Consider the following 25,064-nt stretch of genomic DNA (forward strand, 5'->3'; position numbering starts at 1 on the left):
CTCACCTCAATAAATTTATGTTGGAAGTGGTAAAATTTCCCCCTCACCCGATTTATCGTGAATAAGGACAGAGAACAGTTCTTGCTTTCCTTATCACATTCTTCTGTATCCATTTTGCTCCACTGTCGTACATTTTTGCAAAATATTGGCAGGTGCTATTTAAAGAGGTGCTCAGTGGTGAACTTCCCAATGTTTCTTCAGACTTCGCTTCCATGGCGTTGTTGTCATTGGGACTTTCATTGCTGCACCACATTGACATGACACAAAATGGAACTCTCTTAGGAGACCAAATAGCACATCTAGATCATCAAAAGCAGTTATCATACTAAAATACGCCATTTGTGTTTGTCTGATGAATTTTTGACGCCAATACATTCTGTCGTTACTTGTCCAATCTCAACCAAACTTGACAGGATGACGAAGGGTTACACAATGAAGGTTGTAGCGCATTCATTCCCCCCCCCCCTCCCCAAGGGGGTTTTCTCCCCCGAGCGGGTTTTCCCCACCATTGCAGTCAATGGGGTTGCACGTTCAGGTGTATATAAATGTTAAATTAGGTTTATCGTCGCGTTTGTCCAAAGAAGCTTTATCGTGGCGTTTTTCCAAAGACGCTATTAATAACAAAATTAATGATAATCACATATTATTAATGTTATGACAAAACAAAATTGATACTAATAAAGTCGCACTTCCCCAAGGCGTTTTTACTGCAGTGATGACGTGTATAAACAGCTTATCTTACAATAATTCACCAAATGTCCATCTGTCTGTTCGAAGGTACCGTAAAAACTGCTGAACCGATCGCAAATATATTTTGGGTGGGTATTCCTGGGACCCCTGGGAGTAAAATAGGCTATTTAGTTTTCCCAATTTCAGCTTTGGTCTCCAGCATTCTCAGGTTTGGTCTCCCGCATAACATTCGCGTTCGCATAACGTTCACTGTGACGACGTTCTCATTGTGACGATCTTACTATAACTCACCAAATGTCCGTCTGTCTGTCTGTTCGAAGGTACCGTAAAAACTGCTGAACTGATCGCAAAGATATTTTGGGTGGGTAATCCTGGGATCTCCAGGAGTAAAATAGGCTATTTAGTTTTCCCAATTTCAGCTTTGGTCTCCAGCATTCTCAGGTTTGGACTCCCGCATAACATTCGCGTTCGCATAACGTTCATTGTGACGATGTTTTCATTGTGACGATGTTGTGACGATGGATGTGTTCACGTTGGTGTTTGACGTGACGGTGTGAACGTAATTTCGTAATGTTTTTCGTTTCGTAATCCTTTAATGAACGTTTAATGTTTAATGAACGTTTCATGTTTAATGAACGTTTAATGCCCTTCGATGTCCGGGGCCGCACACGCGGTACACTGGACGGGCCAGCGTGTACCTTGCCCTTCGCCGTCAGGCTCCGGTAAACCGCTGAGCCCCATCCGTGATGGGGACTGGGGCTTGAGACAGTGTCCCACGAACGAGGAATTCCCAGTAAGTGCAAGTCATCAGCTCGCGTTGATCAAGTCCCTGCCCTTTGTACACACCGCCCGTCACTACAACCGATCGGACGGTTTGGTGAGATCCTCGATCTCGGCTCGTGCCGGTGCACCGAAAAGATGAGCGAGCTTGACTGTCTAGAGGAAGTAAAAGTCGTAACAAGGTTTCCGCAGGTGAACCTGCGGAAGGATCATTATCGGGACAACATGAGAGCGAGCGAGACGCGAGACATATGTGGTACGTTGTCGTCCATGTGCTGTTTAGATTTTGATGATTTGCGTGTGATATGATTCAACGGATGTTTATATGAATCGTTTAAAATAAAAAAGCCTTCAATTTCTGATATTTTACCTTTTCATTTAGGCTTCCAGATTGAAGCCCCGCCCTTAGGGCGTGTACTGTTGCTAGTCTTACTATAATTCACCAAATGTCCGTCTGTCTGTCCGTTCGAAGGTACCGCAAAAACGGCTGAACCGATCGCAACGATATTTTGGGTGGGTAATCCTCGGACCCCCTGGAGTAAAATAAGCTATATTGTTTCTCTAATTTTTCCAAGTTTTCCAATTTTCCAGTTTTTCCAAACACGATGGAATAATATGTACCGATATGAACAGTGATGTGGCTTTTGTTGAAATTCTACAGATGGAATTAAAATTTTGGACCCAGATGGAATTAAAGGAAGATGGAAAAGCTATATGGAAATGCTGTTGAAACAGAGAATGAATGGGATGGCAACATAGAGAGTAACCCAGTTTTAGGACCGGCAGAGAAGATAACCGAGAAGGAAGTTGAGGAAGCGATAAAAGTAATGAAGAGTAGAAAAGCGGGAGGGCCGACGGGAGTTGTGGGAGATATGTTGAAGGCAGCAGGAAGTTGGGGTGTGAAGAGAATGACAGATCTGTAATCTGGCAGTGAAAGAAGGCCGCATTCCAGTGGTTGGGAACTGAGTAACCTCGTCCCTCTATACAAGGGGAAAGGTGACCCTCTAGAGTGTGGCTCGTACCGAGCGATAAGGTTATTGGAGCATGGAATGAAGGTATTGGAAAGGGTGTTGGAGAGGAGGATAAGGAAGAAAGTGAAGATCGACGAAATGCAGTTTGAATTTATGCCAGGAAGAGGAACGACAGACGCGCATTTTATTGTGAGGCAGATGCAGGAGAAGTACATGGAGAAGAGGAAGAAGTTGTTTCTTGGGTTTGTTGATCTGGAGAAAGCATTCGATAGGGTTCCACGCAAAGTATTGACATCGGCAATGAGGAAGTTAGGAGTGGAGGAATGGTTGATCAGAGTAGTGATGGCAATGTACAAAAGAGCGCGCACAGCTATAAGGACGAAGGACGGGAACAGTGGTGAGTTTGAGGTGAAGGTGGGAGTGCATCAGGGGTCGGTACTAAGTCCACTACTATTTGTAGCTGTGATGGAGGTGCTGGCTCAGAACGTAAAGGAGGGTTTACCATGGGAGTTGTTGTATGCAGATGATCTGGTGTTGATTGCGGAAAGTATGGATGGACTGAAGGAAAAGATGAACAAGTGGAAGGAATGTATGGAGACAAAAGGTCTGAAGGTGAATATCGGAAAGACGAAGGTGATGGCAAGTGGTAAAGCATGTGGGGAGGTGGAAAGAACTGGGAAGTGGCCCTGTGCTGTGTGCAGGAAGGGTGTCGGAGTGAACTCCATTCAATGTACAATGTGCGCTGAGTGGGTTCATCAAAAATGTAGTGGTCTGAGAGGGTCATTAACCAGTGTGGCAGCTACATTCAAATGCAAGGTGTGCACAGAGGGAGCTGCAGATGGAGGAAATGTTGAGTTGTATCTTGGAGACGGCGTGAGGCTGGAAGGTGTGAAAACATTTTGCTACCTCGGAGACATGCTGAATGGAGAAGTTGGATCAGACTCGGCAACGGTTGCTCGAGTGAGATGTGCATGGAAGAAGTTTCGGGAACTGAGTGGCGTGCTGATGGTGAGGGGAGTGTCGTTGAAGCTGAAGGGAAAGGTGTATGCTGCATGTGTGAGAAGTGTTATGATTTATGGGAGCGAGACATGGGTAATGAACGTAGAGCAGCAACGAAGGTTGGAAAGGGTGGAAATGCGAATGGTTCGACGGATGTGCGGAGTATCGTTGAGAGAGAGGAAGACAAATGATGAATTGCGAAAGATGATGGGAATAGAGCCTGTGATTGATGCTGTGAAGAGGAACAGGTTGAGATGGTTTGGTCATGTGTTGAGCAATGATGAAAGTGACTGGTTGAGAAGAGTGATGGAAATGAATGTGGAAGGAAGTAGAGGACGGGGAAGACCGAGAAAGACTTGGCTAAAGATGGTGGAAGAAGAAATGCGGGCAAGGGGGTTAACAAGGAGAGATGCAGAAAATAGGGCAAAATGGAGAAGATTGTCATGGGGACCGCAAGGCTAACCCCCGCTCTAGCAGGGAAAATGGCTTTAAAATGCATGTTGTTGTGTTGCTGTCTCTACTATCAGCATATAAATGTGATTGTGCCCTCCTTCCCGTTACAGTGAGCAGAGTGAATGTCCAGATGACCGAGTATAACTTCGTTTTATCATGGGTGTTTTATAATGAACTGTGTTACACTCCATTAATAATCAGGAAAATATAACTTTTTTTTTCGGTAAATAAATGTATCGTTCGTTCGTTCGTGTGGTTGCCAACTTCAATCAAGATTGGTGCTTTAATGTATGATAAATAGTGGCAATCACTATATTGTTCGTTTAGATTCAAGAAAAAAGAAACAAATAATAAAAATCAACTATAAATGGCCACTCGTTCTAAAACACCATAGCGTTAGTGTGCGCATCCGTGTACTTGTTGCCCCCCAAAAACATGGCGGCCGGGTCTCCATGGTGGCACGGCGGGGTTCTATACGTGGCATAGTGAGTGCAGCCTCTAATCTATAATATAACTCCATGGGGAGCAACAGCTTCCATAGGAAGTAAAAAATATTATACACCGCAAACACGTATGCTTAGCTTTTTAAACAGTCGCTCATGCTCTTAATAAACATAAAATGAAGAAATTTGGAGGAATCTCGACATCCGTGAAGTTAAGTTTACTTGCAGAACTGAGCGAAGATCTACTGCACTCTATATACCCCACAAATGTTGGGTTAATAACATGGCCCTTTCTGCCGCTGCTATGGCATTTTTCGAAGCGAACTTTTGAAACTCGCTCCTGCTGTTTCACACGAAATTGAAAGGGAGAAGCTCGGGTTGTGCTCCTTTACCAAGCAGCTAGCTAGCGCTTGCCAAGCCAGCCGTTCCTTAACGGTTTTGAATGGAGTGCTTGCTCGAATGCTTAAACCACTTGGCGATCACTTCACAAGAAACTTGGTAAATGAACACACCCAATGTTCTTGAGACCCGACCATAGATCGACTGTAATCTATATACTCCAAAGAGGAATGACCCTTCCTGCCCCTACCGGAGTCTGCGGGTGTACTAGTTCCATGAAATGCTTCAATCATTAAACTTAAATTTCATTCCGCATGTCGAGTATCTCCTCCAGGCTCCTTCCCAAACAGGAATCGATACTTTTCAGTCAATTATAACATCAACAAAAGTGTAAAACAAGTACACATACATTCAAAGTACACCGCCCCCATGCCAAATAATTAAATATCCTCCAGCGCGGCATAGCCGGCGCGCCTCCGGCGCCCGGCAATACCGCAGTGCAGCTCATAGAGACTGGATTTGGAGAGAGAGAGGTGCGCAATAATTGATTGATTAATTGTATAATTAAAATAAACTAGCCGAAACCCGTGGAACATCCACGGAAGGGAGGATGTGGTGTATGGATAGAGTGTACCATTATGGATGGCATAGGGGATTTGCTTGTCTGAGTAAGAGTTAGGAAGACAGATGAGAATGAAGAGTGCGTATATGAACAACGATCGCCGACACCGGCACAAATGCATGCTCTGGATTGTCCACTCAGTGGACGGCTTGCTTTCGCCTTCGCCTGTCCAATCAGCGGACGGCTTGCTTCGCCTTCGCCCAGCAGACGCCAATACGATGGCGTCGTAAGATGGTGTCGTATCGGCAGTTATTCGGATGCTTTTGGGCCCCAACGTCAGCTAATTCAGATTTTTCGAGTATGGCTGAACGTGATAAACAAAGAGCGCGGTTCGTAGATCGTAAATCCATTAGTGCCGTGGGCATCGGGTCACTGGGTGCGGCGTAAAACGGATAACAAAGTCGAGTCCTTACGCTATTATTATATAGATTATTAATAAAGGCCTCAAGACCTATTCAACTTGAATTAAAAAACGCGACATTTCGGCTATTCAAGAACACATTTGTAACCTGTCAATCAAAAAGGAAAATGTTTTGTTGATCGTCTTCTCAACAAAACGTGTCGACAAAACCAAAGGAATATTCAGGATTTTCACAAAATCACGACAACTTGAAAGATACGCCAAAAACCTGAGGTGAATTCCGGTGATGCAGTCATCTTCTTCATCTGCTCCTCATTTTCTTCATGTGAAAATGAATCGATTTAAAATTCCATAGAACTGTGTCGTTTATGTATATTTTTATTTTATTACATTCACGTAGTTTCACATTCTTGACTTCGTGGAGCTTCAATCTTTTGTGGTTCAAAAAAATAAAATAAAGATGGATTCTTCTTCATCGCATCGCATCGCATTCTCTTCCTGTGAAACTGTTGCATAGAACTGTGTCGTTTATGTATATTTTTATTTTATTACATTCACGTAGTTTCACATTCTTGACTTCGTGGAGCTTCAATCTTTTGTGGTTCAAAAAAATAAAATAAAGATGGATTCTTCTTCATCACATCGCATCCTCTTCCTGTGAAACTGTTTCATAGAACTGTGTCGTTTATGTATATTTTTATTTTATTACATTCACGTAGTTTCACATTCTTGACTTCGTCGAGCTTCAATCTTTTGTGGTTCAAAAAAATAAAATAAAGATGGATTCTTCTTAATCGCATCGCATTCTCTTCCTGTGAAACTGTTTCTCCATTTAACGTTTCCAAAACAAAACTTCAAAAACTTCTTCACTTCGATTCGAAAAAACTTCAAACTTCAAAAAACGTTTCCAAAACATCACTCCATTTAACTTTATTAAAATGACGATAAAGACGTTTCCTTATATATCCGAATTTAAAATGTTCAAGGGAATAAAAAGACCATTTGGTTCACACCACCCATGATCACACCACTCGACTGTCCAATCAGCGGACGGCTCGCATCGCCTTCGCCCAGGAGACGCCAATACGATGGCGTCGTAAGATGGCGTCGTATCGGCCGTTAATCGGATGCTTTTGGGCCCCAAAGTCGACTAATTCAGATTTTTAGAGTGTGGCTGTACGTGATAAACAAAGAGCGCGGTTCGTAGATGGTAAATCCATTCGTGCCGTGGGCATCGGGTCACTGGGTGCGGCATAAAAGGGATAACAAAGTCGAGTCCTTACGGTATTATTATATAGACTCGCCGAAACCCGTGGAACTTCCACGGAAGGGGAGGATGTGGTGTATGGATAGAGTGTACCATTATGGATGGCATAGGGAATTTGCTTGTCCGAGTAAGAGTTAGGAAGAAAGATGAGAATGAAGAGTGCGTATATGAACAACGATCGCCGACACCGGCACAAATGCATGCTCTGGATTGTCCACTAAGTGGACGGCTTGCTGTCGCCTTCGACTGTCCAATCAGATGAGACAGCTGGCTTAACGTCCTCTGATGCGACGTCACACCTGCGAGGTATCAGGAGGCGGGAACCGAATCCAAAACAGAAGCTAAAATAAAGACCATCGGAGATCTCCTGCGGCAGCGTTTCTAACCGATGTGGTAAAGTACAGTACAGGACATTCTCATTGATCCGTTGATTAACTATAACTGACCTGCGCCGCCCTGCTGTAGCTTGACATGTTAGCAGGTACTCTGACCTTTTTCACAACTTAAAATGGCGTTTCATAAAATCCTGCTGTGACTCGACATGCGCCGCACCATAATCATTGGCTCATAAAACCCTACACTGCTACAGAGGTTTATACTACCACCGGAAGCCGGCACTTGGTTGTCCACAGAGGGAGGGAAGAAACACACCATGTGGAATGAAAAACAAAATGCTTTAAAATATTCAAGAAAGAAACATTTTTTTTCATTTAATATTCCGTAAGTATTTATTGTACGACTAACGATTGTCAAAATAAGAACCTGCTTTGGGCAATCGCACACTATACCGTCGAGGCCGCTTTTACAGAATAAGAAGGAAATAATTAAATTAATGCTTTCCTATTTACATCGTTGAGTCAATACGTCAAAAAAATCATTTTTTAAACCTGTAATCACTGGTTGTAGGGAATGCAGATTTGACGATCAGCTGATTTATGTGTGTGTGTGGGTGTGTATTTTAGACTTGGACAATATAAGAAGGAAAATTGCTTTGCAATACATGCCCATTTGCAAGTTTCAGATCAATATCAGTAAGCAGTAAGCACGGCCCATTATTTAATGACACCACTCGACTGTCCAATCAGCGGACGGCTCGCATCGCCTTCGCCCAGCAGACGCCAATACGATGGCATCGAAAGATGGCGTCGTATCGGCCGTTAATCGGATGCTTTTGGGCCCCAAAGTCGACTAATTGAGATTTTTCGAGTCTGGCTGTACGTGATAAACAAAGAGCGCGGTTCGTAGATCGTAAATCCATTAGTGCCGTGGGCATCGGGTCACTGGGTGCGGCGTAAAAGGGATAACAAAGTCGAGTCCTTACGGTATTATTATATAGATAAAAGATTATCACAAAATATTTTCTTAATCAATTGCCTAATAGCATAACTAAACCACTAGTGCTTCATCCGAAGATGTATCTTTTAGGAATTTAATTAAATAAGTCATTAAAAAATATATATTAATTAATTCATCAATAAATAATTAATCGATTAATCAATAAATAATTAATCGATTAAATGATTAATCAATAAATCAAAAATATCCTTGATAGCCACATCACTTGGTCACTGCCATGTCCAAATATTAGCTTCCCAGCTTAAAAGGTGCCTGAGATATTGGCCAAATGAGAAAGAAAATAAATAAATGATTGATAATGAAAATAAATAAATAATAATCATTAAAAAATTAAATTATTAATCAATTCGGTCACAGAACACATAAACCACCACCATTTCATCAGAATCTGTAACTGAAAAGATTTTTTATTTTAAATAATTAATAGAATAATTAAATAATTAATCGAGTAATTGATTAATTGATTAATCAATAAATCAAAAATATCCTTGATAGCCACATCACTTGGTCGCTTATGTCCAAATATTAGCTTCCGAGCTCAAAAGGTGCCTGAGATATTGGCCAAATGAGAAAGAAAATAAATAAATGATTAATAATGAAAATAAATAAATAAGAATCATTAAAAAATTAAATTATTAATCAATTCGGTCAGAGAACACATAAGCCACCACCATTTCATCAGGATCTGTAACTAAAAAAAAATAAAAAATTTTTAGTCATTAATTGAATAATTAAATAATTAATCGATTAATTGATTAATTAATAAATCAAAAATAGCCTTTGCAACCAAATCACCTGGTCATTGGCATGTCCAAATATCAGCTTCCTAACTCAAAAGGTGCCTGAGTTTTTTATATACAGAGTCGAGGCTCGTGAAAGAGCTAACATTTATCAAACAAACAAATCAAACAAACAAGTAAACAAAGTATATAAAAATGGGAGCGGTCGACAAGATGGGGAGAGAAGGGGAGGAAGCACACAAACACAACATTTGAGGGCAGGGACATCAGGAGATGTGTGGGAGGCAGAGGGCCTGGGGGGAGGCAGGATAGGTATAAAACGCAAGGACACCAAGGACTTCCAGGAAAGAAGACAAAAGTCACCTCAAAAAAGTGGATTTGGGGTGAAATTAGCAGGGGTAGAAAAGATCAAGGTTTTGGATTGGGGAAGATAAGAGATGGTGGTGAACAGCCGTTTTAAAGACCTGGAGGGAGGAGTGGGATTGAAGAGAGTGAGGGAGTTTGTTCCAGAGGCGGGTGAAAAGAGGAATGAAGGAGTGAAGGTGAGCAGAGAGTCTTGATTTTGGCAGTTTAACCATAAGAGGGTTGCAGGCAGATCTTGTGCGACCTGCAGGAATATTTGGGGGACAGAGCCCAGAGAGAGCTGGGGGAGCAAGGCCGGAGAGGAGTCGGTAGAAGACGGAAAGACCACCAACCTGCCTGCGGTGAGTAAGTGAAAGGTCCTTGGAGATAGCGTCATCGCGGGAGATTCCAATGATTCTGAACGCTTTGGTTTCAGCAGCGTGAAGACGAGCTAGGTGTGAGGCAGGAGCACCAGCCCAGAGGGGAGAGCAGTATTCCATTGAGCTGCGGATGAAAGCCTTGTATGTGGTGAGGAGCTCAGGTGTGCCAAGGAAGGACTTCGCACGACGGAGGATGCCCAGTCGGTGACTGGCTTTGGAGGCCAGCTTGGAAATGTGGTTTTCCCAGGAAAGATCATGGCAGATAGTGAGACCCAAAAGCTTGAGTGACAGAACTTCTTGGAGAGGATTATTCAGAAAGTAGATGGGAGGGTTGGCCAGTCGGTCTTTTCGGAGAGACATCGTAAGAGTGTGAGATTTGTCAGGATTGAAAGACATGTTCCACTTGTTTGCCCAGTCTGTGATTTTGTCCAGGTCTGCAGAGAGTGAGGAGGCTGCAGACTGCCGATCTGAGGGATGAGGAATGGAGCGGCAGAGAGTGGTCATCAGCAAAGAGATAGAGAGGATTTTCAAGAGAGTCAGAGAGATCATTGATGAAGACCAGAAAAAGCACAGGGCCCAGAACACTGCCTTGGGGAACTCCAGCCTGAACAGGAAGAGGAGATGAGAGAAACCCATTCAGGGCCACACGTTGACTACGACGAGAGAGGAAGTCCGCCAGCCATGCGTGGAGATTTCCATGGATACCAAAGGAGGAGAGTTTGGTGAGCAGACCGGGGTGCCAGACCATATCGAAGGCACGTGATATGTCGAGGGAGACAGCTCTAATTTCCTGTTTGGCATTGAGGACCTCCATCCATTGTTGAGACAGCAGAAGCAGCATGTCCAGAGTAGAGTGACCTGGTCTGAAACCAAATTGATGATCAGATATCAAGCCATTGGAGAAGAGGAAAGATTTCATATCCGAAGCAATGATGGATTCCATGACTTTGCTGATAATTGGCAGAAGGCTGATTGGTCTGTAGTTGCTTGGATCTGTTTTTGCACCTTTTTGTGCAAAGCTGTGATGTTGGCTGATTTCCAAGCAGATGGCAGTTGACCTTGAGCAAAAGAGAGGGTGAAGAGAACAGAGAGAGGGAGTGAAAGAGCGGAAGAACAGGATTTTAGGATCCGTGGGCTGATGCCGTCAGGTCCAGTTGCAGAATCAGATTCGAGGGTTGACAGAAACTTTTCCACCTTGTCAGGAGGAAAGGACACGGAGTCCAGGAGCAGCTGGGTACGACTGGGAACGGTGGGTACAGAGAGGGATGGGTTTGGGACACAAGATTTAGAGGCAAACACAGAGTTGAGGCATTCAGCTTTTTCACGTGCGGAGTCAGCTGTGTAGCCGTTTGAGGTAAGGGAGGGGATGGAGGGGGAACAAACACCAGAAACAGATTTGACCAGACGCCACCAGGATTTGGAAGAGGGAGACAGATAAGAGAGTTTGGCCTTGAGAATGGAGAGATATTGTTTCCTGGCTCTCCTGAGGGTGGACACACACTTGTTTTGGGCTTTGTGAAAGGAAATGAGATTTCCCTCCGTTGGATTTGCTTTCCAGGAGACGAAGGCAAGTTGTTTCTGGACAACAGCCTCACCACAAGATTCCGTGTACCATGGACGGGAGGAAGGGTATGACAACTGAAGACGAGATGGGATAAATCTGTGCATGAGAGCAATTTACTTTGGAAGAATTCCCAGGATGAGTTGATGTCAGAGGTGGTAGAGATGGGAGACCAGTCCAGATGATTGATGGCTGCTTGAAGACCGTGCCAGTTGGCCTGAGTGAAATGCCAGACTCGTCGACGCTGAGGAGGCTCCCTGAGAATGGTCAGAGAGATGTCCACTTTAACAAGCACATGATCAGATGAGCCGATTGGAGCAGAAGAAGAGCAGCAGACATTTTCAGGGAAGTTAGTCATAACCAAGTCCAGAAGAGAAGATGCTCCGTTGACTGAGATCCGGGTCGGGAAATTGACAGATTGTGTCAGTCCCAGTGAGTCGCAGAAGTCCTTTGCTGAGGAGCCATGGCTGGTGAGAGAGGTACCCACACCCAGCCAACTGGCATGGTGACAATTGAAATCACCACATATGAGGAAGAGAGAGTTAGGATGAGTAGACAGAAGTTGGTCCATATTATCAGACAGCGAGATGTAGATGGAGTCATCACTGTTTGGTGGACGGTACAACACACATATGAACAAGAGGTGGGAGCGAAGGGGAAGCCATAGCCAGAGATATTCCTGGGGGTGAGGTGGAGAGAGTGCAGTGCAGGGCGAGTGAGGAAGAGAGTTTTTGATAAAGATAGCAACCCCACCTCCAGGACGAGGCTCAGGTCTATCATACCGGAGGAGGGAGTAACCCGGGAGAGATACTAAGGAATCAGAGATATCATGAAGGAGGAAAGTTTCTGTTGAGCAGATCACGTCTGGTTTGACAGAAGCAACCTGTATGGAGAGATCAGTTGAGTTTGAACGAAGGCCACAGATGTTTGAGGTCCATACCGTTAATGAAGAGGAAGGGGGACCATCGGATACAGAACAGGGGGGAGGAGGGGTAGGGTAAGATGTGGAAGAGGTGGAAGAGGTAGGGAGAGCTGTTGAAGGTGTGTCAGAGATTTCATAATAGCTCGGAGAAAGGGAAGGATGGGGTGGACAAAAGGTTTGATGGTGATTGGGTGAGGCACAATGAGGTGTTATTTGAGGAGGGGGAGGCGCGAGGCAGAAGGTTGGGGGAGATGGAGGTGAGAGTTGGAAGAGGGAAGAAGTGGGGAGGACGCTTTGAGGAGGGGGAGTGAGAGGAGGGAAATTGAGAAGAAATGAGGGTGGGGAGATTTGAAGGGGAGGGGCGAGGGGGGAGTTTAGGAGGGAAGGGACAAGGGGAGGGATTTGAAAGGGATGGGATATGGGGGAGATTTGGAGGGGAGGGGTGAGGGGGGAGTCAAGGAGGGAAGGGGCGAGGAGGAGTCTTGGAGGGGAGGGGTGTGGGGGGAGTTTAGGAGAGAAGGGGAAAGGGGGGAGATTTGAAAGGGATGGGTGATGGGGAAGATTTGGAGGGGAGTGGCAAGGGGGAAGATTTGGAGGGGAGGGGTGATGGGGAAGATTTGGATGGGAGGGGTTATGGGGAAGATTTGGAGGGGAGGGGTGAGATTGGATTTTAGAAAGTGTACGATTAATGGGAAACAAACATTTATTGCAAAATGAGTTTCTTGTGACCTTCGAGTCAAAAATACGTTTAAGGACGCTGGAGGGAGGATGGAGTGCAGGAGAGTTTAGGGAATGTAGAAAAGAGGCACTGAAAGAGATGGAATTTTTTTTGGGGATCGATAGATTTGGTGAGCAAGTCGAAAGCAACCTTTTAAAGAAGAAGAAGAAAAAGGTGTTATAATATATGAAGGAAAACAGAACTTGAGGAGAAAGTGTAAACATTATATTTATTAGGTTAATAACAGTGAACGTTAACAGTGAACAGTAATAACTGTTATTACAGTAACAGTAATAACAGTGAACGTCGTTCGAAGAACGAACGAACGAATAAACGAATGAGAACAAAGAATAAAAACAGAGAAGGAAATGTTTTTTTTTTGTTTTTTTGAGTTGATTTCAAACAAGGAAGTAGGCCATGGGGTGAAAAGACTGGGAAAAGCAGAGAACGAAAGTTATTGGCGCACAAAAGACGGACCGCTGAGAGGAAAACAAAGCCTCAAGGTTGTACACTGTACAAGGCCTCAAAAGACACGGCACGATTTAACACGATTTTCTATACAGGTACGAAAGATTTGCACCGAAAATCTTCCTCGGGACACACGATACGTACAACACCATAAAATAAATATAGTTATAACGAAAATACAAATGGGAACAATTATTACTTAACTTCAATTTCGATGGAGAGTGTGGACAGCTGCGAATAAACGAAAACCTCGCCGGCAAGACCGGAAGCGGAAGCGGCAAGACCGGAAGCGGAGTTAATGGTCAGAAGAGAAAGGAAATTTGATTAATTAAATAAGTACTTAATTAATCGCTAATAATTAAATAACTCCTCAATTAATTGATTAATCAAAAAACAAAAAATACAGTTTTTGACAAAGCACTTGCTCACTATTGTGCCGAAATTTCATCTTCCGAGCTCAAAGAATGGCTGAGATATCGCCCGGACAACCAAGAAAATAAGAAAGAAAGAAAGAAAACAAACTACCAGAGTGAAAACTGAGTACTCCCTTTCAGCGTGCGTCACTGCCGAGCCCCCTTCGGTGCCCAGCAATGACGATTTGCAATGCCTGGAGATGGCATAGGAAAGGTGCGGTGTACAACATTGCAGTGGATGTTAGAGCTTACTTGACCCGTGTTGCCTTTGAAGGAGAATCATTGGTCATTGGTGAAGAGGAGATGAAAGTCCCCTTTTTGAAAATGTTGGCTTCCTTATTTTTCTGTCTGCAACATTGAAAAGGAAGGTGTTTAGTACATTTCAGGTCATGCAGTGAAAAGGGAAGGTGTGATACAGTGACAAGAAAGACATGGCGAAGTGTGCAGACTGTCTTTACGAGCTGTGACTCTCTTGCTGCATACACACGTTACAATTATGACTACACCTTGAAAATGAAGGTAAGTGAGTATCTCTCCAAAGGGAGGGCACTCTTCATAGGTGTGAATGTTATTCATTGGCCCTGCAGTTGTCAGGCACAAAACGACCAGACTCAGTGTTTTTATGGTTCGAGCTTCTGTTCTGAGTCTCCGAGGTCGACAGTTCAAAACCCGGGCCAAGTTTAGCAAAGACTTCAAAAATGGTGCATGTTGCTCCCTCACTTGTTGCTCAGCATTTATAAAGAATGCAGCATGGACAAAGAACCATCGGTTGACAAACATTGCACAGGATTGTAAAAACCTCGAAGAAGCAACGCTACAAAACCAAAAGGCAGTTTACTGGTACACCGTGACCCTTTTCAACTTGTGCCGTGGGTTCCGTACCATTCCAAAGTTATTGCTCGCAGATAGAACAGTCAAACTTAAAGTTGCTTCCGAAGAATGGTATATTACTTCATGATTCGGGGCCCTGTCTGTTCCGCACTAAGTTTCTCGTATTTTATCTCTGAGGTGTGCAGCTCCCTATGGCCTTAGATCATGTACGAAAACTAGAACAATGCGACTATGTCGCCAATATGCCTCCGCATAGTCCCACAGCGGGTAGATGCCATCACTCTGCATATGTATGGGTAGTGGAATAGGCTATTTAGTTTTCCCAATTTCAGCTTTGGTCTCCAGCATTCTCAGGTTTTGACTCCCGCATGACATTCGCGTTCGCATAACGTTCATTGTGACGATGTTGTGACGATCTATGTGTTCACGGTCGTGTTTGACATGACGGTGTGAACGTAATTTCGTAATGTTTTTCGTTTCGTAATCCTTTAATGAACATTTAATGTTTAATGAACGTTTAATGTTCAATGAACGTTTTATGTTTAATGAACGTTTCATGTTTAATGAACGTTTAATGCCCTTCGATGTCCAAGGCCGCACGCACGCTACACTGGACGGGCCAGCGTGTACCTTGCCCTTCGCCGTCAGGCTCCAGTAAACCGCTGAGCCCCATGCGTGATGGGGACTGGGGCTTGAGACAGTGTCCCACGAACGAGGAATTCCCAGTAAGCGTGGGTCATCAGCTCGCGTTGATTAAGTCCCTGCCTTTTGTACACACCGCCCGTCGCTACTACCGATTGGACGGTTTGGTGAGATCCTCGATCTCGGCTCGTGCCCCGAAAAGATGAGCGAACTTGACTGTCTAGGGGAAGTAAAAGTCGTAACAAGGTTTCCGTCGGTGAACCTGCGGAAGGATCATTATCGGGACAACATGAGAGTGAGCGAGACGCGAGACGTACGTGGTACGTGATCGTCCATGTACTGTTTAGCCATGTACTGTTTAGATTTTGATGATTTGTGTGTGATATGATTCAACGGATGTTTTTATGAATCGTTTAAAACAAAAAAGCCTTCAATTTCTGATATTTTACTTTTTCATTTGGGTTTCCCAATTGAAGCCCTGCCCGTAGGGCGGGTACTGTTGCTAGTCTTATTATAATTCACCAAATGTCCGTCTGTCTGTCCGTTCGAAGGTACCGCAAAAACGGCTGAACCGATCACAACGATATTTTGGGTGGGTAATCCTCGGACCCCCTGGAGTAAAATAAGCTATATTGTTTCTCTAATTTCTCTAATTTTTCCAAGTTTTCCAATTTTCCAGTTTTTCCAAACACGATGGAATAATATGTACCGATATGAACAGTGATGTGGCTTTTGTTGAAATTCTACAGATGGAATTAAAATTTTGGACCCAGATGGAATTAAAGGAAGATGGAAAAGATATATGGAAATGCTGTTCAATACAGAGAATGAATGGGATGGCAACATAGAGAGTAACCCAATTTTAGGACCGGCAGAGAAGATAACCGAGAAGGAAGTTGAGGAAGCGATAAAACCAATGAAGAGTAGAAAAGCGGGAGGGCCGACGGGAGTTGTGGGAGATATGTTGAAGGCAGCAGGAAGTTGGGGTGTGAAGAGAATGACAGAGATCTGTAATCTGGCGGTGAAAGAAGGCCGCATTCCAGTGGTTGGGAACTGAGTAACCTCGTCCCTCTATACAAGGGGAAAGGTGACCCTCTAGAGTGTGGCTCGTACCGAGCGATAAAGTTATTGGAGCATGGAATGAAGGTATTGGAAAGGGTGTGGGCATTGAGGAAGTTAGAAGTGGAGGAATGGTTGATCAGAGTCATGGCAATGTACAAAAGAGCGCGCACAGCTATAAGGACGAAGGACGGGAACAGTGGTGAGTTTGAGGTGAAGGTGGGAGTGCATCAGGGGTCGGTACTAAGTCCACTACTATTTGTAGCTGTGATGGAGGTGCTGGCTCAGAACGTAAAGGAGGGTTTACCATGGGAGTTGTTGTATGCAGATGATCTGGTGTTGATTGCGGAAAGTATGGATGGACTGAAGGAAAAGATGAACAAGTGGAAGGAATGTATGGAGACAAAAGGTCTGAAGGTGAATATCGGAAAGACGAAGGTGATGGCAAGTGGTAAAGCATGTGGGGAGGTGGAAATAACTGGGAAGTGGCCCTATGCTGTGTGCAGGAAGGGTGTCGGAGTGAACTCCATTCAATGTACAATGTGCGCTGAGTGGGTTCATCAAAAATGTAGTGGTCTGAGAGGGTCATTAACCAGTGTGGCAGCTACATTCAAATGTAATGTGTGCACAGAGGGAGCTGCAGATGGAGGAAATGTTGAGTTGGTTCTTGGAGACGGCGTGAAGCTGGAAGGTGTGAAAACATTTTGCTACCTCGGAGACATGCTGAATGGAGAAGGTGGATCAGACTCGGCAAAGGTTGCTAGAGTGAGATGTGCATGGAAGAAGTTTCGGGAACTGAGTGGCGTGCTGATGAGGAGGGGAGTGTCGTTGAAGCTGAAGGGAAAGGTGTATGCTGCATGTGTGAGAAGTATTATAATTTATGGGAGCGAGACATGGGTAATGAACGAAGAGCAGCAACGAAGGTTGGAAAGGGTGTAAATGCGAATGGTTCGATGGATGTGCGGAGTATCGTTGAGAGGAAGACAAATGATGAATTGCGAAAAATGATGGGAATAGAGCCTGTCATTGATGCTGTGAAGAGGAACAGGTTGAGATGGTTTGGTCATGTGTTGAGGAAGGATGAAAGTGACTGGTTGAGAAGAGTGATGTAAATGAATGTGGAAGGAAGTAGAGGACGGGGAAGACCGAGAAAGACTTGGCTAAAGATGGTGGAAGAAGAAATGCGGGCAAGGGGGTTAACAAGGAGAGATGCAGAAAATAGGGCAAAATGGAGAAGATTGTCATGGGGACCGCAAGGCTAACCCCCGCTCTAGCAGGGAAAATGGCCTTAAAATGCATGTTGTTGTGTTGTTGTCTCTACTATCAGCATATAAATGTGATTGTGCCCCCCTTCCCGTTACAGTGAGCAGAGTGAATGTCCAGATGACCGAGTATAACTTAGTTTTATCATGGGTGTTTTATAATGAACTGTTTTACACTCCATTAATAATCAGGAAAATATAACTTTTTTTTTTAGGTAAATAAATGTATCGTTCGTTCATTCGTGTGGTTGCCAACTTCAATCAAGATTGGTGCTTTAATGTATGATAAATAGTGGCAATCACTATATTGTTCGTTTAGATTCAAGAAAAAAGAAACAAATAATAAAAATCAACTATAAACGGCCACTCGTTCTAAGACACCATAGCGTTAGTGTGCGCATCCGTGTACTTGTTGCCCCCCAAAAACATGGCGGCCGGGTCTCCATGGTGGCACGGCGGGGTTCTGTACGCGGCATAGCAAGTGCAGCCTCTAATCTATAATATAACTCCATGGGGAGCAACAGCTTCCACAGGAAGTAAAAATATTATACACCGCAAACACGTATGCTTAGCTTTTTAAACAGTCGCTCATGCTCTTAATAAACATAAAATGAAGAAATTTGGAGGAATCTCAACATCCGTGAAGTAAGGTTTACTTGCAGAACTGAGCGAAGATCTACTGCACTCTATATACCCCACAAATGTTGGGTTAATAACATGGCCCTTTCTGCCGCTGCTATGGCATTTTTCGAAGCAAACTTTTGAAACTCGCTCCTGCTGTTTCACACGAAATTGAAAGGAAGAAGCTCGGGTTGTGCTCCTTTACCAAGCAGCTAGCTAGCGCTTGCCAAGCCAGCCGTTCCTTCACGGTTTTGAATGGAGTGCTTGCTTGAATGCTTAAACCACTTGGCGATCACTTCACAAGAAACTTGGTAAATGAACACACCCAATGTTCTTGAGACCCGACCATAGATCGACTGTAATCTATATACTCCAAAGAGGAATGACCCTTCCTGCCCCTACCGGAGTCTGCGGGTGTACTAGTTCCATGAAATGCTTCAATCATTAAACTTAAATTTCATTCCACATGTCTAGTATCTCCTCCCAGCTCCTTCCCAAACAGGTATCGATACTTTTCAGTCAATTATAACATCAACAAAAGTGTAAAACAAGTACACATACATTCAAAGTACACCGCCCCCATGCCAAATAATTAAATATCCTCCAGCGCGGCATTGCCGGCGCGCCTCCGGCGCCCGGCAATACCGCAGTGCAGCTCATAGAGACTGGATTTGGAGAGAGAGAGGTGCGCAATAATTGATTGATTAATTGTATAATTAAAATCAATAAAATATTATCACAAAATATTTTCTTAATCAATTGCCTAATAGCATAACGAAACCACTAGTGCTTCATCCGAAGATGTATCTTTTAGGAATTTAATTAAATAAGTCATTAAAAATATATCTTAATTAATTCATCAATAAATAATTAATCGATTAATCAATTAATAAGTAATCGATTAAATGATTAATCAATAAATCAAAAATATCCTTGATAGCCACATCACTTGGTCACTGTCATGTCCAAATATTAGCTTCTGAGCTCAAAAGGTGCCTGAGATATTGGCCAAATGAGAAAGAAAATAAATAAATGATTAATAATGAAAATAAATAAATAAGAATCATCAAAAAATTAAATTATTAATCAATTCGGTCAGAGAACACATAAGCCACCACCATTTCATCCGAATCTGTAACTAAAAAAAATTAAAAAATTTTAGTCATTAATTGAATAATTAAATAATTAATCGATTAATTGATTAATTAATAAATCAAAAATAGCCTTTGCAGCCAAATCACCTGGTCATTGGCATGTCCAAATATCAGCTTCCTAACTCAAAAGGTGCCTGAGTTAATGGTCAGAAGAGAAAGGAAATTTGATTAATTAAATAAGTACTTAATTAATCGCTAATAATTAAATAACTCCTCAATTAATTGATTAATCAAAAAACAAAAAATACAGTTTTTGACAAAGCACTTGCTCACTATTGTGCCGAAATTTCATCTTCCTAGCTCAAAGGATGGCTGAGATATCGCCCGGACAACCAAGAAAATAAGAAAGAAAGAAAGAAAACAAACAACCAGAGTGAAAACTGAGTACTCCCTTTCAGCGTGCGTCACTGCCGAGCCCCCTTCGGTGCCCAGCAATGACGATTTGCAATGCCTGGAGATGGCATAGGAAAGGTGCGGTGTACAACATTGCAGTGGATGTTAGAGCTTACTTGACCCGTGTTGCCTTTGAAGGAGAATCATTGGTCATTGGTGAAGAGGAGATGAAAGTCCCCTTTTTGAAAATGTTGGCTTCCTTATTTTTCTGTCTGCAACATTGAAAAGGAAGGTGTTTAGTACATTTCAGGTCATGCAGTGAAAAGGGAAGGTGTGATACAGTGACAAGAAAGACATGGCGAAGTGTGCAGACTGTCTTCACGAGCTGTGACTCTCTTACTACACGTTACAATTATGACTACACCTTGAAAATGAAGGTAAGTGAGTATCTCTCCAAAGGGAGGGCACTCTTCATAGGTGTGAATGTTATTCATTGGCCCTGCAGTTGTCAGGCACAAAACGACCAGACTCAGTGTTTTTATGGTTCGAGCTTCTGTTCTGAGTCTCGGAGGTCGACAGTTCAAAACCCGGGCCAAGTTTAGCAAAGACTTCAAAAATGGTGCATGTTGCTCCCTCACTTGTTGCTCAGCATTTATAAAGAATGCAGCATGGACAAAGAACCATCGGTTGACAAACATTGCACAGGATTGTAAAAACCTCGAAGAAGCAACGCTACAAAACCAAAAGGCAGTTTACTGGTACACCGTGGCCCTTTTCAACTTGTGCCGTGGGTTCCGTACCATTCCAAAGTTATTGCTCGCAGATAGAACAGTCAAACTTAAAGTTGCTTCCGAAGAATGGTATATTACTTCATGATTCGGGGCCCTGTCTGTTCCGCACTAAGTTTCTCGTATTTTATCTCTGAGGTGTGCAGCTCCCTATGGCCTTAGAGCATGTACGAAAACTAGAACAATGCGACTATGTCGCCAATATGCCTCCGCATAGTCCCACAGCGGGTAGATGCCATCACTCTGCATATGTATGGGTAGGGGAATAGGCTATTTAGTTTTCCCAATTTCAGCTTTGGTCTCCAGCATTCTCAGGTTTTGACTCCCGCATGACATTCGCGTTCGCATAACGTTCATTGTGACGATGTTGTGACGATGTATGTGTTCACGGTCGTGTTTGACATGACGGTGTGAACGTAATTTCGTAATGTTTTTCGTTTCTTAATCCTTTAATGAACATTTAATGTTTAATGAACGTTTAATGTTCAATGTTCGTTTAATGTTTAATGAACGTTTTATGTTTAATGAACGTTTCATGTTTAATGAACGTTTAATGCCCTTCGATGTCCAAGGCCGCACGCACGCTACACTGGACGGGCCAGCGTGTACCTTGCCCTTCACCGTCAGGCTCGGGTAAACCGCTGAGCCCCATCCGTGATGGGGACTGGGGCTTGAGACAGTGTCCCACGAACGAGGAATTCCCAGTAAGCGTGGGTCATCAGCTCGCGTTGATTAAGTCCCTGCCTTTTGTACACACCGCCCGTCGCTACTACCGATCGGACGGTTTGGTGAGATCCTCGATCTCGGCTCGTGCCCGTGCACCGAAAAGATGAGCGAACTTGACTGTCTAGGGGAAGTAAAAGTCGTAACAAGGTTTCCGTCGGTGAACCTGCGGAAGGATCATTATCGGGACAACATGAGAGTGAGCGAGACGCGAGACGTACGTGGTACGTGATCGTCCATGCACCGTTTAGCCATGTACTGTTTAGATTTTGATGATTTGTGTGTGATATGATTCAACGGATGTTTTTATGAATCGTTTAAAACAAAAAAGCCTTCAATTTCTGATATTTTACTTTTTCATTTGGGTTTCCCAATTGAAGCCCCGCCCGTAGGGCGGGTACTGTTGCTAGTCTTATTATAATTCACCAAATGTCCGTCTGTCTGTCCGTTCGAAGGTACCGCAAAAACGGCTGAACCGATCACAACGATATTTTGGGTGGGTAATCCTCGGACCCCCTGGAGTAAAATAAGCTATATTGTTTCTCTAATTTCTCTAATTTTTCCAAGTTTTCCAATTTTCCAGTTTTTCCAAACACGATGGAATAATATGTACCGATATGAACAGTGATGTGGCTTTTGTTGAAATTCTACAGATGGAATTAAAATTTTGGACCCAGATGGAATTAAAGGAAGATGGAAAAGATATATGGAAATGCTGTTCAATACAGAGAATGAATGGGATGGCAACATAGAGAGTAACCCAATTTTAGGACCGGCAGAGAAGATAACCGAGAAGGAAGTTGAGGAAGCGATAAAACCAATGAAGAGTAGAAAAGCGGGAGGGCCGACGGGAGTTGTGGGAGATATGTTGAAGGCAGCAGGAAGTTGGGGTGTGAAGAGAATGACAGAGATCTGTAATCTGGCGGTGAAAGAAGGCCGCATTCCAGTGGTTGGGAACTGAGTAACCTCGTCCCTCTATACAAGGGGAAAGGTGACCCTCTAGAGTGTGGCTCGTACCGAGCGATAAAGTTATTGGAGCATGGAATGAAGGTATTGGAAAGGGTGTGGGCATTGAGGAAGTTAGAAGTGGAGGAATGGTTGATCAGAGTCATTATGGCAATGTACAAAAGAGCGCGCACAGCTATAAGGACGAAGGACGGGAACAGTGGTGAGTTTGAGGTGAAGGTGGGAGTGCATCAGGGGTCGGTACTAAGTCCACTACTATTTGTAGCTGTGATGGAGGTGCTGGCTCAGAACGTAAAGGAGGGTTTACCATGGGAGTTGTTGTATGCAGATGATCTGGTGTTGATTGCGGAAAGTATGGATGGACTGAAGGAAAAGATGAACAAGTGGAAGGAATGTATGGAGACAAAAGGTCTGAAGGTGAATATCGGAAAGACGAAGGTGATGGCAAGTGGTAAAGCATGTGGGGAGGTGGAAATAACTGGGAAGTGGCCCTATGCTGTGTGCAGGAAGGGTGTCGGAGTGAACTCCATTCAATGTACAATGTGCGCTGAGTGGGTTCATCAAAAATGTAGTGGTCTGAGAGGGTCATTAACCAGTGTGGCAGCTACATTCAAATGTAATGTGTGCACAGAGGGAGCTGCAGATGGAGGAAATGTTGAGTTGGTTCTTGGAGACGGCGTGAAGCTGGAAGGTGTGAAAACATTTTGCTACCTCGGAGACATGCTGAATGGAGAAGGTGGATCAGACTCGGCAAAGGTTGCTAGAGTGAGATGTGCATGGAAGAAGTTTCGGGAACTGAGTGGCGTGCTGATGAGGAGGGGAGTGTCGTTGAAGCTGAAGGGAAAGGTGTATGCTGCATGTGTGAGAAGTATTATAATTTATGGGAGCGAGACATGGGTAATGAACGAAGAGCAGCAACGAAGGTTGGAAAGGGTGTAAATGCGAATGGTTCGATGGATGTGCGGAGTATCGTTGAGAGGAAGACAAATGATGAATTGCGAAAAATGATGGGAATAGAGCCTGTCATTGATGCTGTGAAGAGGAACAGGTTGAGATGGTTTGGTCATGTGTTGAGGAAGGATGAAAGTGACTGGTTGAGAAGAGTGATGTAAATGAATGTGGAAGGAAGTAGAGGACGGGGAAGACCGAGAAAGACTTGGCTAAAGATGGTGGAAGAAGAAATGCGGGCAAGGGGGTTAACAAGGAGAGATGCAGAAAATAGGGCAAAATGGAGAAGATTGTCATGGGGACCGCAAGGCTAACCCCCGCTCTAGCAGGGAAAATGGCCTTAAAATGCATGTTGTTGTGTTGTTGTCTCTACTATCAGCATATAAATGTGATTGTGCCCCCCTTCCCGTTACAGTGAGCAGAGTGAATGTCCAGATGACCGAGTATAACTTAGTTTTATCATGGGTGTTTTATAATGAACTGTTTTACACTCCATTAATAATCAGGAAAATATAACTTTTTTTTTTAGGTAAATAAATGTATCGTTCGTTCATTCGTGTGGTTGCCAACTTCAATCAAGATTGGTGCTTTAATGTATGATAAATAGTGGCAATCACTATATTGTTCGTTTAGATTCAAGAAAAAAGAAACAAATAATAAAAATCAACTATAAACGGCCACTCGTTCTAAGACACCATAGCGTTAGTGTGCGCATCCGTGTACTTGTTGCCCCCCAAAAACATGGCGGCCGGGTCTCCATGGTGGCACGGCGGGGTTCTGTACGCGGCATAGCAAGTGCAGCCTCTAATCTATAATATAACTCCATGGGGAGCAACAGCTTCCACAGGAAGTAAAAATATTATACACCGCAAACACGTATGCTTAGCTTTTTAAACAGTCGCTCATGCTCTTAATAAACATAAAATGAAGAAATTTGGAGGAATCTCAACATCCGTGAAGTAAGGTTTACTTGCAGAACTGAGCGAAGATCTACTGCACTCTATATACCCCACAAATGTTGGGTTAATAACATGGCCCTTTCTGCCGCTGCTATGGCATTTTTCGAAGCAAACTTTTGAAACTCGCTCCTGCTGTTTCACACGAAATTGAAAGGAAGAAGCTCGGGTTGTGCTCCTTTACCAAGCAGCTAGCTAGCGCTTGCCAAGCCAGCCGTTCCTTCACGGTTTTGAATGGAGTGCTTGCTTGAATGCTTAAACCACTTGGCGATCACTTCACAAGAAACTTGGTAAATGAACACACCCAATGTTCTTGAGACCCGACCATAGATCGACTGTAATCTATATACTCCAAAGAGGAATGACCCTTCCTGCCCCTACCGGAGTCTGCGGGTGTACTAGTTCCATGAAATGCTTCAATCATTAAACTTAAATTTCATTCCACATGTCTAGTATCTCCTCCCAGCTCCTTCCCAAACAGGTATCGATACTTTTCAGTCAATTATAACATCAACAAAAGTGTAAAACAAGTACACATACATTCAAAGTACACCGCCCCCATGCCAAATAATTAAATATCCTCCAGCGCGGCATTGCCGGCGCGCCTCCGGCGCCCGGCAATACCGCAGTGCAGCTCATAGAGACTGGATTTGGAGAGAGAGAGGTGCGCAATAATTGATTGATTAATTGTATAATTAAAATCAATAAAATATTATCACAAAATATTTTCTTAATCAATTGCCTAATAGCATAACGAAACCACTAGTGCTTCATCCGAAGATGTATCTTTTAGGAATTTAATTAAATAAGTCATTAAAAATATATCTTAATTAATTCATCAATAAATAATTAATCGATTAATCAATTAATAAGTAATCGATTAAATGATTAATCAATAAATCAAAAATATCCTTGATAGCCACATCACTTGGTCACTGTCATGTCCAAATATTAGC

The 25,064-nt window shown here is 43.5% G+C and overlaps 1 long non-coding RNA gene across 1 annotated transcript in view; it reads right to left on the reverse strand.

Moving 5' to 3' along the window:
* LOC144892013 (uncharacterized) overlaps positions 1 to 19,996 on the reverse strand; it is a 31,073-nt gene extending 11,077 nt beyond the window's left edge. The window contains exons 1-3 of the long non-coding RNA XR_013623335.1: positions 19,904 to 19,996; positions 14,078 to 14,173; positions 6 to 242 (exon numbers count right to left, since the gene is read on the reverse strand). This is a non-coding gene — a long non-coding RNA (uncharacterized LOC144892013). The remainder of the gene's footprint in view (positions 1 to 5; positions 243 to 14,077; positions 14,174 to 19,903) is intronic.
* Positions 19,997 to 25,064: the final 5,068 nt, after the last annotated feature.

This window comes from Myxine glutinosa, chromosome 5, assembly GCF_964187855.1.
Source record: "Myxine glutinosa chromosome 5, kmMyxGlut1.1, whole genome shotgun sequence".
In the NCBI taxonomy this organism is placed as follows: domain Eukaryota; kingdom Metazoa; phylum Chordata; class Myxini; order Myxiniformes; family Myxinidae; genus Myxine; species Myxine glutinosa.